Source organism: Neopelma chrysocephalum, unplaced genomic scaffold (genome assembly GCF_003984885.1).
Source record: "Neopelma chrysocephalum unplaced genomic scaffold, ASM398488v2 Primary Assembly neopelma1_159, whole genome shotgun sequence".
Classification (NCBI taxonomy): domain Eukaryota; kingdom Metazoa; phylum Chordata; class Aves; order Passeriformes; family Pipridae; genus Neopelma; species Neopelma chrysocephalum.
In genome coordinates, this window is record NW_020897821.1 from 1346147 (window position 1) to 1361075 (window position 14929).

General features: G+C 39.2%; 1 long non-coding RNA gene across 1 annotated transcript; it reads left to right on the forward strand.

Moving 5' to 3' along the window:
• Window positions 1-4425: 4425 nt before the first annotated feature.
• LOC113976385 lies at window positions 4426-14727 on the forward strand. The gene is made up of 3 exons (XR_003537082.1): window positions 4426-4567; window positions 7494-7498; window positions 14717-14727. It is a non-coding gene; the product is annotated as an uncharacterized LOC113976385 (long non-coding RNA).
• The last annotated feature ends 202 nt before the right edge of the window (window positions 14728-14929 follow it).

Consider the following 14929-nt stretch of genomic DNA (forward strand, 5'->3'; position numbering starts at 1 on the left):
TGTCACGCACTTGCCTTGGGCAGTGCTGGTCCAACTTTGTTTAAGCTGCCAATCAAAACTGACATAGGGTGGAGATAAGGAAAGAAATAAATACCCCCCTAGGTAAATTAACACATTTCCATATCACTTATTCTATTTTGAATTACTTTTTCATCATCTCTCCAAAGCTGGCAGAAAATGCTTTAATAGCTCATTAGCCCAGTGTTCTATGGACTAAATTGCTTTCCTTGCCCTAAAATTTGTCAGCACCTTCTTTGTCAGAAGACAGTAAGAAAGGGGCCAGAAATATATTGCACAAATGAAAGTTTATATCTGAGAAGACCAGCTGTGATCATTAAACTCCTGATTATCAAGAGAAATTCAGGAAATCCTAATCCCTTTCCTGGCTGTGTGCACTTCTATTTGTCTTTTGAATAACTTGCTGAATTCCACGTTCATTATTTGCACTCTGTTACAGTGATCAGCATTGATGTATCCTCCAAAGAGAGGGGATAAATAACATAACACACACCTCTCTTAAAAAAACATTGGTGAATGTAACATTGTTTTAAGCTATTAGCAACCAAAACATAATTACTGAGTTTTTTGTGATCCCTGAGAAGAGCCCCCTTGGTTGCTATTACACACAATTAGGTATTTATGAGTAATTTGGGATTTATGAGTTTTACTGTACGAAATCTGCACCCACCATATGCTTCTTTCAGATCTCTAAACTACTCCGGGTTGCCATGGCACTTTTTTCCCCCTAACATCATCAAATTTTAGAGAAAAAAAAGATATGGCTTATAGCCCCAGATCTCACATTTCTCACAGTGAATTGAGGCAGTTGGTTATCCCCCTCCTTCAGTTTTGTTGGACAAGGGTTATGGATTTGCTTCACTTCCCAAGTTCTGCTCAGTGACAAAGCACAGTAGGCCACTGAAGAGGTAATGGGAGATATTACTTGTGAATATTGCTATGCTAGCTCCCTTTCCTTCATGTTTTTAATCATAGCAATTGCTGTTGATACCTCTTCATGGGATAAATCAGGCAGAAGTGATTTTGTAGAAATAATGAATTCTTAAAAGGATTAAAAATGTGGCACCCTATGCTTGGGTGGAGTGGACTTCATGAAAACATATTTTTAATATATTTTTAAACATGTAATATTTTTAAATAGCTCACAACATGAAAGATAAATAGGGGTTCGCTTTTAAATTTTTCAGGCAAGATGTTTCAAATTAATTTAATTTTGTGAGGTGTCCAAAGAGTTGATTGTCATTCAGTTGTAAGTGTCTGTTACCAACTACAACCCATCTTAATTTGCAGATATATGCAAACACACATTCTTATGATTTTAGTAACTGACTTTTAAAGATGGAAAACCTGTTTTTTTATTTAATATCTCTGCATCTGCACAGTTCCGCTGGCTTTGACAGAGTGATTCCAGCTTTCTACCAGCACAAATGAGACATGAAGGCAGCTCAGGGACTTCTGACGTATCTTTAAGGTCTGACAGAGTCAACTGCAAACTGGCTCAACCCACTAACGAGACAATCATTAGGGAAAAGGGTCATTATAAGTTAATTTAGACATGAAAGCCCTCAGTCAGACTTGCTGGTTTAGGCAAAGCTCTGGTTTCAGGAGACTATAATCTCAGATCTGCTATTTCTCTGTCATGAGACAGTTACGAAGAATAATTCTCCTGTGCATGGGAGAATATATTCCTGAAGGACAGGAACATATTAAAATGAGAAAATGCTTTCCAGGAAATATACTTACTGATTCAATATGCAAAATTTATCTTCTCCTAAATTTGTGTCCAAGCCTAGAACTAATCTCAAAATTTGACTTGTAATAAAGAGGAACACACATATCCAACTACAAAGAAAAGGAAGTTCTCTCATAGTTAGTCCTGAGAAACTAAGGCAGCATGAATCTCTGAAGGCCTCTGATTTCATATATTTGGATTCACCCAAAGGAATATTTTTCATTTTCAAGCCCTTGGCATCTTTTTGTTTTGTTTATTTTTGGTCTCCTAGATGCTGAAAAACAAATTTCAGAGTAAACTGTGTATTATTCTTCTAAATACAACAGATAAGTGAGACCTAAGTTGCATGAATAGTTATGCATAATCTATAAATAATGTTGGGCTACAGAGTATAATGTTATTAAAAATTTACTTTTTTTTGGTTTTGTGGCAATCTAGAATCAGTCTTCTAGTGATTAGTTTGGGGTAAAATCAATTAAAATGCATTAAATCAAATAAAATGCACTAACCCCACCTATTTTTAACTGACTATTCTCCATGCAGAAGTTCTCAATTAAATCAAAGTCCTGTTTTCATGTTTCTTCATGTTTGGTGACCTTCTCCAGGACTGAATGTGGAGAATGTATCATGGCAGAAGATGAACACCTCTATCAAGGTGGTGATTTAAGTAAAAATCACACTTTTCCCCTTGGATTTCAATCTGAGGGGATTTGACAGATTGGAGAAACCAGGAAATTAATTCTACAACCACCTGAAACCTGCAAAATTCATACTCTGAAGCAGGCCAAAAAAAAAAAGAAAAAATTTGCCTTTTATTTTATTTTAAATCAAAGACCACTGACAATGCAAGTTACTGTGATATATAAAGGTCTGATTCCTCTCAACCCTAATTCCATACTCCACTTAATTAAACAGCAGCAGGTTCATATAGACTGAAATGCTCCTGCTCAGTTTGACTTGGATGTGCTGCACCAAAACCCCCACCTTGGAGTGTGAAGTTGAAATCACATCAGCAGGCAGAATCCACCTTCCTGAGGTGCCCAGGAGTGTGAAATAATGTAAATACCCTGAGCATTTGGGAATAGCAGCAAAGTTAAGCTTGGCTTTGGGTTTGCAAGTTGCTGGATAACAGTGAAAAAAGCTTGAGCAGCCCCACCTGGCAAAACCTGCACAAAAAGGGTCTTTTTGGGCGTTGTGCATAATGAGGGAGTTGGAGCTGTAAAGAGGAATGTATTAATACCCAAAACATCATAATAACAGAAGAGTAAGGACAAGTGGGCAAATAATGCAATGTTGTTTCCTTGAATGAAATCCCTTTTCCATGCTACTGTTAATTTAATAAGTATTTTCACACTTTTATTTGCAATAATGACAATCAAAACACTGGCTACTACAGCAGCCAGGGAGATACATGGCACGGAGGTAAGTCCATGATGCTCCTTCCCTATGAAACTTAACCATTTCACCTTCACAGTAACAGGAAAAAAAGGTGTTTTCTAAATGCATCAATAATCTAAGTCCCATATTTTGGTCCTTTGTTGCCCCTGATTGCCTTACTTTTATGGCAGGCTGTGATATTATCTGTCTCACTGCAAGACACAAAATAAGAGGTCTGTCAGGATGACATGCACCTAGAAGCACTGGCTGACTTTAAATGAAAGACCTTCCTACAACAACTGAAGAGATTTTCTATTCTTGCTGTGTTGTTTCATATTGTTTTACTTGCTGGTATGCACTAATAAACAGGGAAAAGCAGAAAAAAACCCCAAGTGCCAATAGGGCCAGTTCGACTCGCAAAATTCCATATGGACAAAGATTCCTCTCAGAAAAAAAAATGTGCCAGGACAGAAAGCTCTTGCTGCCCATGGAGTGCCCAGGAGGACCTACAAACTGCACCTGAAACCATGAAGGAAAACGCTTTCTTTCTGGTGGAAAAGGGCTTTCGTGCACTTAGAGGAATCATAGAGCCAAAATAGGCAGTCCGGCTCCCAAAATTGATTATGGATGAGGATTCCACTCAGAAAAAAGGTGCCAAAACAGAAAGCTCTTGCTGCCCATGGAGTGCCCAGGCTGGCCAACCACCTGCACCTGAAAGCCAAAGCTTCCAGGCTTACTTCCCTGGGCATAAGGGCTGTTGTTTGCTTTTTTCAGTCTTCTATAGTAACTACAAGTACCAATTCCAAAATTCCATAAGGACGAAGATTCCTACCAGACAAAAGGTGCCAGAATAGAAATCTCTTCCTTGCCACGGACCACCCAGGCTGCCCCACCAACTGCAGCTGAAAGCCAAAGCTCCCAGGCTTTCTGTCCTGGGGCAAAGGGCTGCTGTCCCCTTGCTTCAGCCCTGCGCTGCAATTGCCGCCCCCCGCCCCCCCAAACCCGATCCAAATGAAGATTCCTCCCAGGGAAAAGGTGCCAGCACAGAAAGCTCTGGCTGCCCACGGAGTGCCCAGGCTGCCCCACCAACTGCACCTGAAAGCCAAATCTGACAGGCTTTCTGTCCTGGGGAGAAGGGTTGTTTGCTTTTTTCAGCCTTGTGCTGTAAGTACCGTTCGCACTCCCAAAATTCCATCTGAACAAAGATTCTTCCCAGAGCAAAGGTGCCTGCCCAGAAAGGTCTTTCTGCCTGTGGAGTGCCCAGGCTGGCCCTGCAAGTGCACCAGAGATCCAAAGGTTGCAGGCTTTCTCTGTTGGGGAGAAGGGCTGTTGTTTGCTTTTTTGTCAGCTCTGCGCTGCAACTGCCAGTCCCACTCCCAAAATTCCATACGGACGAAGATTCCTCCCAGACCAGAGGTGCCTGCCCAGGAAGCTCTTGCTGTCCAGGTAGTGCTGGGAGCAGTGCACCAACTGCACATGAGAGGTGGAGGGTCAGGGCTTTCTTTCCTCGGAGGAAGGGCAGTCGTTAGGGTTAAGTTTGGGGTTTTGAATCAGGGTTAAGTTTAGGGTGAGATTTAGATTTAGTTATGATTATGGTCAGGGTTAGAGTTAGGTTTAGGGTTACGGTTAGAGTTACGGCTTGTTTTAGGGTTAGGGGTATGGTTATGGTTAGGATTAGGGTTTAGTCTTAGGGTTAGGCTTAGGTTTAGTTATGATTAGGGTTAGGTTTAGGGTTTAGGGTTTGGGTTATGATTAGGCTTAGGGTTGGGGTTAAGGTCAGGGATAGGGTTAGGGTTTGGGTTAGGGTTAGCCTGTCCGATTGCTTGGATTCAGTGTGGACGAAGATTCTTCCCAGAACAAAGGTGCCTGCCCAGAAAGCTCTTGCTGCCGAGATTGGAGCACTCACTGCACACAAGAGATGGAGGGTCAGGGCTTTCTTTCCTGGGTGGAAAGGCTGTCGTTCGCTGGCAGGAGCGCCAGGCTGAAATTGGCCGTCGGACGCCCAAAATTGCCTACGGACGAAGATTCCTCCCAGACCAAAGGTGCCAGGACAGAAAGCTCTTGCTGCCCGTGGAGTGCCCAGGCTGGCCCACCAAGTGCACCAGAGAGCCAAAGGTTGCAGGCTTTCTTTGCTGGGGAGAAGGGCTGTTGTTTGCTTTTTTCAGCCCTGCGCTGCAACTGTCAGTCCCACTGCCAAAATTCCATGCGGATGAAGATTCCTCCCAGAGGGAAATTGCCACCACACTCTTTTTAGCTCCCTTCATGCTGACTCTTGGAGGGTTCAGTAATCTGAAGTTTGTTAAGGTATGCTTTTTGCATTTCCTCTTGTGAACATCTCGAAACTGCAAGGCTTGTTGTCCCAGAGATATGAGATGTGCTCATTCTAGGCATTCACTCAGATGAATAAACACTGCATGGGTTATTGCTATTAATTCAGTTTATGGCTTCCAGAAGGCTCCTGCTTTATTGTTTGTTTATATCTTCTGAGAAAATACATAAGTAGTACAGTTAAAAGAGTTCATCTCAATGCAGTCCTCTCAAAACATATTCCTTTGGTGCTTGTGATTTACTCTGCAATCTGCTTTTCCTTAAAGGCACTGTTACTTCTTTTATTTAATTTTGCTTTGTACTATGCCATTACTTTACAGAACATAGTATATCACCAAGAAAAATATTAGGCCAGTGTAAATAATAATCTTTGAAAGGTGCCTTGCTATTTATAGTAGGGCACCTTGTGAATTTTAACCTGGGCTGTGTATCCGTCTCAGTTCAGCAGATGTTGCTGATACTCCTGGAGGTATTCTAACTTTGCTTTGTTTTCTCACTGAGTAACCAGATGCCAACTCTCAGAAAACCCAAATCCTGGTGAAATGTGTGTCTACTTCAGTGATCAGAATACACATTAGAGATCCTAATCTACCCCAGCAGGGCATATTTACAGGTTGAAGACTGCAGGCAAAACCCCAACTGATGCTTACTTTGCATTTCTCCCAAACATATAATGCACTTAAAGAAGAATGGTTTCAAAATCTACACTCTGCTTGGCTCTGCCACTGAATTGCTGAGTGACCTTCCCTTTATTTTCATGGCTGTCAAACAGGAATAGAGAACTCGAATAGGTACAGACAAATACAATCAGTGGAAATGCGGAAGAGATTCAGTGTAAGGGGAAATTAAGTAGGTTACATAATTTCCCCTTCCTAAAGAAAACACTGGGAAAGGAGACCTGAAAATTCCTAGGCACGCAAAAACCAAATGGATGTGCATTCTTTCTGCAAACACAGGAACCTGGGTTTGTTCAGTGAAACCATCAGGCTTAAAGCAGAACACTCTCTCATGCAACCAATGGATTTGCTACGTGCAGGTATGGAGATAAAGGGTTATACAGGTTCAAAGAGGGATTACAGAAGTTCAAAGGACATAGATTTAGTATTAGCTATCAAACATAGATATCTGTGTGCAAGATTTTGTACAAGACACCCACATTTTGTGGAAACAGGGAAAACATGACCCTAGGTATGATATGTTCTTTCCCTAAAATTCCAGCAGTCCCTTCTCTTGAAATGAGATGCCAAAGGAAGCTAAACTTAAGTGCAGTCTCAGGTGGCCATTACTTATTCAGCAAAATATTTATCATAGAATCACAGGACGGTTTGGGTTGGGAGGGATCTTAAAAACCATCTCATTCCACCCCCTGCCATGGGCAGGGACACCTTCCACTAGCCCAGGTTGCTCCAAACCCCGTCCAACCTGGCCTTGGACACTTGCAGGGATGGGGCAGCCACAGCTTCTCTGGGCAACCTGTTTCCCTCTGTTATTTTTTTTAAACCATAGATTCACCAGATCAACCTTATCACAATGTCTCATGAAACTGTAAAATTTCATGAAGGAGGGGAACTTCTGGTGGTAGTTCACTTCTCCTCACATTTCTGTAGTGTTTTTTTAAAGACTGGGATAAAAGCCCTTCTTTAGTCTATGGGCTATTTTATTTCTGTTTGTGCAGAATTAACAAGTACAATGCTTGCTCACATTCACTTTTTGATCTGGATAAGCACTGCTGATTCAATTTCTTAGAGGAAAAGGATCTGAAAATTTTTTTTTGAGTACTTACACTTAGCCTGGATAGTAGGAGCATGTGGGACACAATTAGTGCACTGTACTTTGTACTTAGGGATGTCAACAGAAAGCAGAATATGCTTAAATAACCAGGGATTTTGCCACACTGTCCTCAGTCACAGATTTTCACCCTGGGAATGACTGAACTCTTTGTGAAATCACTACATCACAAACCATTTCTGCAATCCACAGTAACAATGTGCTTGACTTCAGTTTCAAACTTAAGTCATACAAAATTAGAAGTGAAAAGAGAAAGTTACATAAAATAGAGCAATTGTATCAACACACTTGGCCAAAATTGGGTAAGGATAAAATTTTATCAAATATCAATGAATATAAATGATTTTTAAATTTATTTTCCAGTTGTTTTATCATTTGCTCATTTGTCTGAGATTTTACACGTGTGTTAAAAAGTAAAACAGTGAGTGGAAAAATCTAGTCCACTGTGAGTAACTGCAACTATAAACTAAGGTTTGTACTGTTTTTTAAACCTGGTTTTTAAAATATGCCTCATTCATATTTTATTAAATGAACTACTCAAACATCTGCGTTACTGTGTCTTGTTAGAGTTATTTCAACTTCTGAAAAGTTGAGGGTTTATATTACTTTTCAATCAGCTTAGACAAAGGAAGATACCTTTTAGCTCCTGGTGGTATTGAACCAGAATTTGAGCATTTTGTTTCTATATCCATCTTTTACATTTTCCTTTAGATTGGATAATGTTTTCCAGCAATTTGTGTGTTGGGAAATAAAAGTTATAAAAACAAAATTCCAGCAAAGATGAAGATCATACAAAGCCTCTGATCTATATTTAGCACTCTTAAATTATAAAATACTACAAGTGGTTTACCCAGGCTAATATTTCATCAAATAGAAACAACAATTCCCAGAGTATTAGCAACTTAAAGGAAGAATCACAGGGAGAAATGGAACACACAAGGGGATAGGAAAATCCAACCAAACTTCAACTTAACTTGCCCAGTAAGTTAGTACAATTTGCATGATAGTACTTAGTTATATCCCGAATATATTTATGTCTTTAACGTCACAGTGGCCAAAACAACGTTATTACAGAACAGAGTCTGGCAGTTATAGGAAATTTTAACAGTATTATGGAGAAAATTCTACTATGGAAAGTAGATTTTCACTTAAAATTCCACCAAAAAGTTAAATAGATCTCTGAGAAACCTTTTGCCCTCAGACAGAATAATCCTCCATTCATTTAGTGAAGACAAAGGCAATAAAACGTGTTTTCAAACTCACTGAAATATGTTCATTAGCAAAATGCTACTAAGGTTCATGCTGTCAGTAGAAAGTCTGGGTTGCCTCTAATATGTTATACATCTAAAATAATTTGATTTTAATTTCCAGTAGAAGTCTAGAAAAATTTGAACTTGTCTGTTTTTCATGTGCAAATACTCAGCTTGGATATTAGTAACTGTATTTAACACTTGAAAAACTATTGTGTGATGAACTTCTAGTGCTACATAAAGCACACAAAAAGGCTCCTGTGCACCCAGTGTGGTGGTGGGGGGGAAAGAAGAACCCTTCAGCTTTAAAGAAACGCTTTAAAATAAGGGAAAGTTGGAGCTTTCCATAGAAAGATTAAAAAGCAGAAAAGACGCTGGAGGAAGATCTTTCCTCTCCTTAGGTGTGACAGATGATATACCATGTGCCAGTAAAATAAATAATTTCTGCTGAGCAACAGAGATGGAACTTACACTGCCAGATGATGGAAGTTAGACAAGGAATTAGGAGGATTTAAACAGGAGCAGAGGACAGACAGGAGCAGTTCAGGAGTCTGCCTTGTGACGCCAGTGCCAGCCCTCCTGAAGACAAATGAACCATCTGAGATGAAAAGCATTATTGTTATGAATTTCATTGCCTAATGAAGGTTACAGAGATGGTAATTTATAAATTATTGAGCTGTGTCACGTTTGAACAGCTTCAGTTTTCTTCTGGTGTCTCCCTCTCCTCAGTCAGTGCCAAAGCCATGGTTCACAGTGCTTTGCTCCCCAGCAAAGCCTCACGGAGCTTCACAGGACCAGCGTTGTTACACCAGGGAAGAGTCCCCAGCCTCTGTCAGGGACTTCAGTAGGACAGAAACGTGCCTTACCTGATCCTAGACCTGCATTTTATCAGAGCTCAGGATCTGACTGAGCCTAACAAGGTCTTAGATGCATTTTGATGCAGGCCTTTTGATATTGTTGGTATTATTTGCCATTTTGTTGCCATACACCAGCCTCTGACACTCACTGCAATGGCCTTAGGTGTTTAATCTTAGTGTGGATGTGCTGGTCCTTAGCATGAACATTCTCATTATCAAACATGTCAGATGATAGTGGGATTTTTAGGTATTTCTTCTAACTTTCGAATCAGAAAATATGCAGGGAAAATTTTATTAATTGTAGTTTAAGATGTCAGAGGTTTATTTTTTATATTTTTTTCAAACTTCCCTTGTATCCTCAAGGCTACTTTTCCTGAATATGAGGACATCACGCTTCTCTTCTGAACAAAAAATACAATTTCTTCTTCTTTTCCTTTTCCTCGCCATCACAAATAAAATTATTTTTGGTAAGATATCTTCTTAGCCTTGATATCTGGTATATCCTCAAAATGATTCTAATATTAATTTAGAACCTTCCTGGCTTTTGAAGCCAGATATTTAAAATAAATTTTATTCATTTGCTTTCTAATTAACATCATCTCTTTCCCCACCTGTAAATACTGTATATACAATATTTTCTTTGTGCAAAACATTTAAAAAATGCAATTTTATCTGTACTTTATGAAGTCATACACAGGAACGTAAATGTGTATACACAGAAGAGCAGTTTAGGGTATAGTTTTGACATCTAATGAGTACAAGTTTAGGAGCATGCAGGAACTAGTCCCACATACTTGTCCCAAAGAGATATAGGAAGTTAATCACCATCAATTAAAAATAAATGACAGTTTAGTTAATAGAACAATTATATAATAGTACTTTGGTGATTACTCAGTTCCTGACATTCCTCAGGTCTTTCCAGCCGTTCAGGTCAGTTTTGCTCTACCCAGGTTCAGGAAAAAGCTGTTGACTCTGCCCTGATTGTTGCTCACAGCAACTTTTCAGTATTAATTGTTGGGCTATTCCTTCTTCTTTGTCCAAATGCTTTCAGCTCTCCGAGCTGGGGAGGCAGAGCTGGACCAGGAATGCAGGTGCTGGACCGTGGCCAAACCAGGCAGCACAGCCAGACCTGCTCTACACCCACACTATTCCATTTGCAACTAAAACATCCCCCAAATGTTTCTGTCTGTGCAGAAACACCATATGTGTTTTAGGACAGTAATAATGACAAACAACTGCAAAACCACCCCAAAGCTACAATTAACACAAACAGTAATATTTTATTTTGTTAGAGCTGTAGAACCAAATGTGTCTTAGTTATCACTCAAGTGATGGCTGAGTGAAACAGAGCTGGGTGATACCTCAGGCTTTACATGATTCTAACTCATAATTAAGAAAACCAATTGCAGTTTGAAATGTAAGCAGGCAACTATCAGGAATTTTTCATCCCCCCACAATGAGCACTCACACACTTGGATGCGTTTCCCCAAATGAAATGAAAAAGAAACACATTTGAAGCAAAGAATCCACCTACATCAAATGGCTTTGACCCTAAAAGCAACACCAAATGGATTGACTTTCCCAAATATTCACTTCTGGAGGATGTAGTTTTCTTTCAGGCACCTTCACTTACAGGTCTCACAGAAATGACAGAAGTCCTGCTGTATTCTTGGCCAGAAAAATGATCTCTTAGATAGCTTGACAGTGCTATAAGGTGTGTTTGAAAACCCCCTGGTGCCAGTCAGGGTGAAATACTTCGTGTCAAGAGCAGTGTCACTTAGCAATTGTTCACATGAGACTTGCAATGTAACCTCTTTGGAAAAACTAGATATTCTATTAACAACAAGAAGAGCTAATGAAAAGCCTTCTTGGATTACCAGAGTTATCTGTACTTGATTTATTCTGCTGCTTCAGGGACACATCCACATAGAAGATGGAATCCAAACTTTGCACAGCAAAGAAAAGGTTATTTAATAATTTCCCCCCCTCTGTGCAGTTACTTTAATGCAGCAGATAGGCAGGAAACTGGAACCTCAGGTTGCTGTGGCATAAATACTCTCTGTAAATGCACTACTTAGGTATTTCTTAAATCTGCTTCTGAATTATCTTAACAAACTTGCATCTAGCCTTTAAATTGAGGCCAGGTGTGGTTGATTATGCAACCCACAAATGACCTGCTCAAGAGAAGCTGTTTTTAATACCTGTCCCTCCCGTGTTTGTGACAAAGAACTACTTTTTGTGAATGGCAACTGTGATTTCAATGGGAGTTTTGATTAAATATGTGATTCTGTGCATGGAAGGTAAACATGAAAATGGAAAACTAAAGAAAGACTTTTAAAATTAAATTTCATAGAATCATAGAATAACCTGAGTTGGAAGGGACCCACCAGGATCATTGAAATCCAGCTTCTGGCCCTGCACAGGACAACCCCAAGAATCACATTCGTATTACCAGAAAAGCATCGACTGGTGCAAAGTTGAAAAGAGAATGAATTTATTCCTCAGAAGATCCCACATTAGTATTTTCTTTAGAGATGATACAGTAGAAGTGCAGATTTAGAGCTTCACACCTCCATTTTAAATAGTTCTATCATAATGTAACTGCAGTTACACACAGAAAGTGGTATTGGGGTTAATCTCTAAAATATTTTTCTAAGCTGAGTTAAAACACATGGAGATAGAGATGTTTTTACAAGACAGAAAACACCTGCTTTCCAAAAAACATATAGGGAATTTATGGTACAAAAAACCCAACACTGTTACAGAGGGCAGATAGAAGTGTCATTATTATATTGGTTCAGCTCCAGATAACACCAATCATTTTATTCTCTTAGTTTGGGAAACTGTTTTGCAGGGATCAGTGTTCCTAAGTTGGTCTAATGCATACAGCAATCCCTTCACAACAGAAATTTTTATGTCCAGTAGAGGCATTTACGGCAGATGTTCAAAGTAAAATTACTGCAAAATTACCACAAGCCTTCATTGCCAACTGTTAGGAAACAGAAAACAATTCTGGGATGCCCTTTAAAAATAACACACTGCAGAAAATCAGGGACATCTTTCTTCTTCTCAGGAAAATTTGTTATGTTAGTTTGAGGAAAGGAATCTATAAACCATTTCTTCCTTCACTGCTTCTTTCTCGTGGCTCCCAAAGCAAATAATTATGGCTTTCTCAAAGGAAATTATTTCTTTTGTTTTCTAAAGCCTCTGCAATTTCAAAATGCATAAGAAACTTGCTGGGAGTGGCCCAGGCCACTATAAATTCCTTACTGTTGTTTTCTGCCACTCCATCCCCAGTGCAGATCCTGTCATTGATCTGCATGTGCTGAAGTTCCTACCGAAATCAATGGAGACTGCTACAGGAAAAAACATCATCAAAGGCAGGAAACTGTCTGCTAATGAACAGACCCAAAGTCTGTCACAAGTCCCATTAGCAAAACAGACTACACCCGGAGTTACTGATGGGAAGCTTAGTGCCAGTCGGGATTGGCTCGGGAATTTGGCCGTTCAAACAGTTGTCACAGACACAAATTCTGATTTTTTTTTTTTTTAACGGTTCTCCTCTTAAAACTTGAAATTTAGCTTTATTATTTTGCCCTCCTTTCCCAAACACACTGTTAGACTCCCTGGGCACTGGATGACTCCCTCGGTCTCGCTCATCCTTAGCGTTCCTGGCTGAGCTGAGGAAGCGAACGTGCCCGGTGTGGAAGAGCATTATCCCCAACAAGAAGGACCATCTAGGCAACCTGCTCCTGAACAGGACACACTGGAAAAGAAACTCTAAACTGTACTTTCATATTTTCCAGGTCTAGTAGAAGGTGTCCCTGCCTGTGGCATACACAGAATATAAAGAATGAGATGATCTTTCCAGACCGTTCTGTGATTCCGTGATTTACGGGTCCACTCGTTGTGACCTGCCAAGATGCTTAGAGAAAGCTTAGACTGTAACAGAAAGTTTATTCAAGGTTTTAGAAAATTCTGCTTGACTTCTGCAATTACATTACATGAATCAAAGGCATGGGTAAGCAAAAGGAAGTTTCCCAATTCCCAGGGATGGAGAACAAACCCGTTAATTTTGTTACTACTTCATCTTACTCCACACACTGCCTTGCTCGTAGTTAATTTAAAAATAATTTAAACAATATCTGTGATCTAAAGTATGTCTAATGATGTAAAACAGAGTTTTACTGGTTACCTAGCTCTAGTTACTAATGAGAAATCTGCCAGTGCCATAAGATAAAACCAGACACAGACTAAGTCTGAACAGTTTTAAAACTATCATTTGTTTCTCTCAATATATCAGAATATGCTTCAAAAAAATAAGAACTCTACATGTATTTAGAATCTTCCAAATGTAAATTTAAAATTCTTTGAATTCAAAAGAATAACGTTTTTTCTAAGCATAAATCCACTCTCTGGACTCTGCACACAGCCCTTGAATGAAATCCTGGCAAAACTGAAGGCAACTGGAATTTACTATTGAGTTGAGAAAAAGATAGGAATCTTGTTTATGTGTAAAAACAACAATATAAAAAAAAGTGTTTTTCTGTTTCTACTTGTATGTATATTTTTTTATTAGCTTTATTGACCTTTTCTGAAAAAGAAATGCTACAATAATCTCTTCAATAATTATGAACTTTGTAAAGGCCACTAGAGAATTCAGAGAGTGTCTGAGCTGGCACTGCTCTGCCATCTGCTTCCAAAAGGGCACATATGCTTTGGATTTACCATCCCATCTACCATGCCAGAGGTTACATTGGCACGAATAGCCACTCGTGTAAATAATAGATAATGCTGGGGAATTCAGTGTGATAATGATCCTTCTGAAGCATATTGTTCAAAAGAATTAAATATTCAGAATAATTAGACACTCTAGATTGTAACTGTGAATTTTGGATGCTGGTTTTGTAATTCTTTGGGTTTGACATGTGCAAGGTTAAATTAAAAAAAAAATCAAAAAGCATTTATAGAATATAAAGATTTCCTGGAAATAAATCATCACATAAATGACAGTTTCAGCTTTGCTCTATATTTTCGTATTCTGTGTTGTAGAAATGGATAGCTGGCATGAAGTGACAGAAAAAGTCTTAAGAAAATCTGTATATCCTTTATGCAATGAAGCATGAAGTAACTGCATTGAAAATATAGTCTCTGATCTTGCAGACATTCCATTTCCCCAGCATAACTTCCAAATAATTGGCTTTTCATGTAAGTGAAAAGCAGAGGAGCTCAGAAATGAAAGTTCTCCCAGCCAGTTTGGGAACTGGATTTCATGGGAACTATTCACCACAGATTATCCAGTTTCACTTCTGTTTTACAGGTGAAAGCACAGAATTGGCATTGATCAAATACCGTGACTTTATAAGATGCATAGGGATGTTTTGGGTATAAAATGTGTCGGGAAATATCTGCAATCATGGGATGCCAAAACCCTTTAATCCAAAGACTTCTTATCTGGCAAGTGTAAGGAAATCAATTCCTACTATCTCTCATTTGAGCTGGTCCATCAGATCCCTCCATTAGTATTTTAATTTTAATTCTAGGTCTCAGCTATGTGATCACTTGGGGAATTCCCAGTG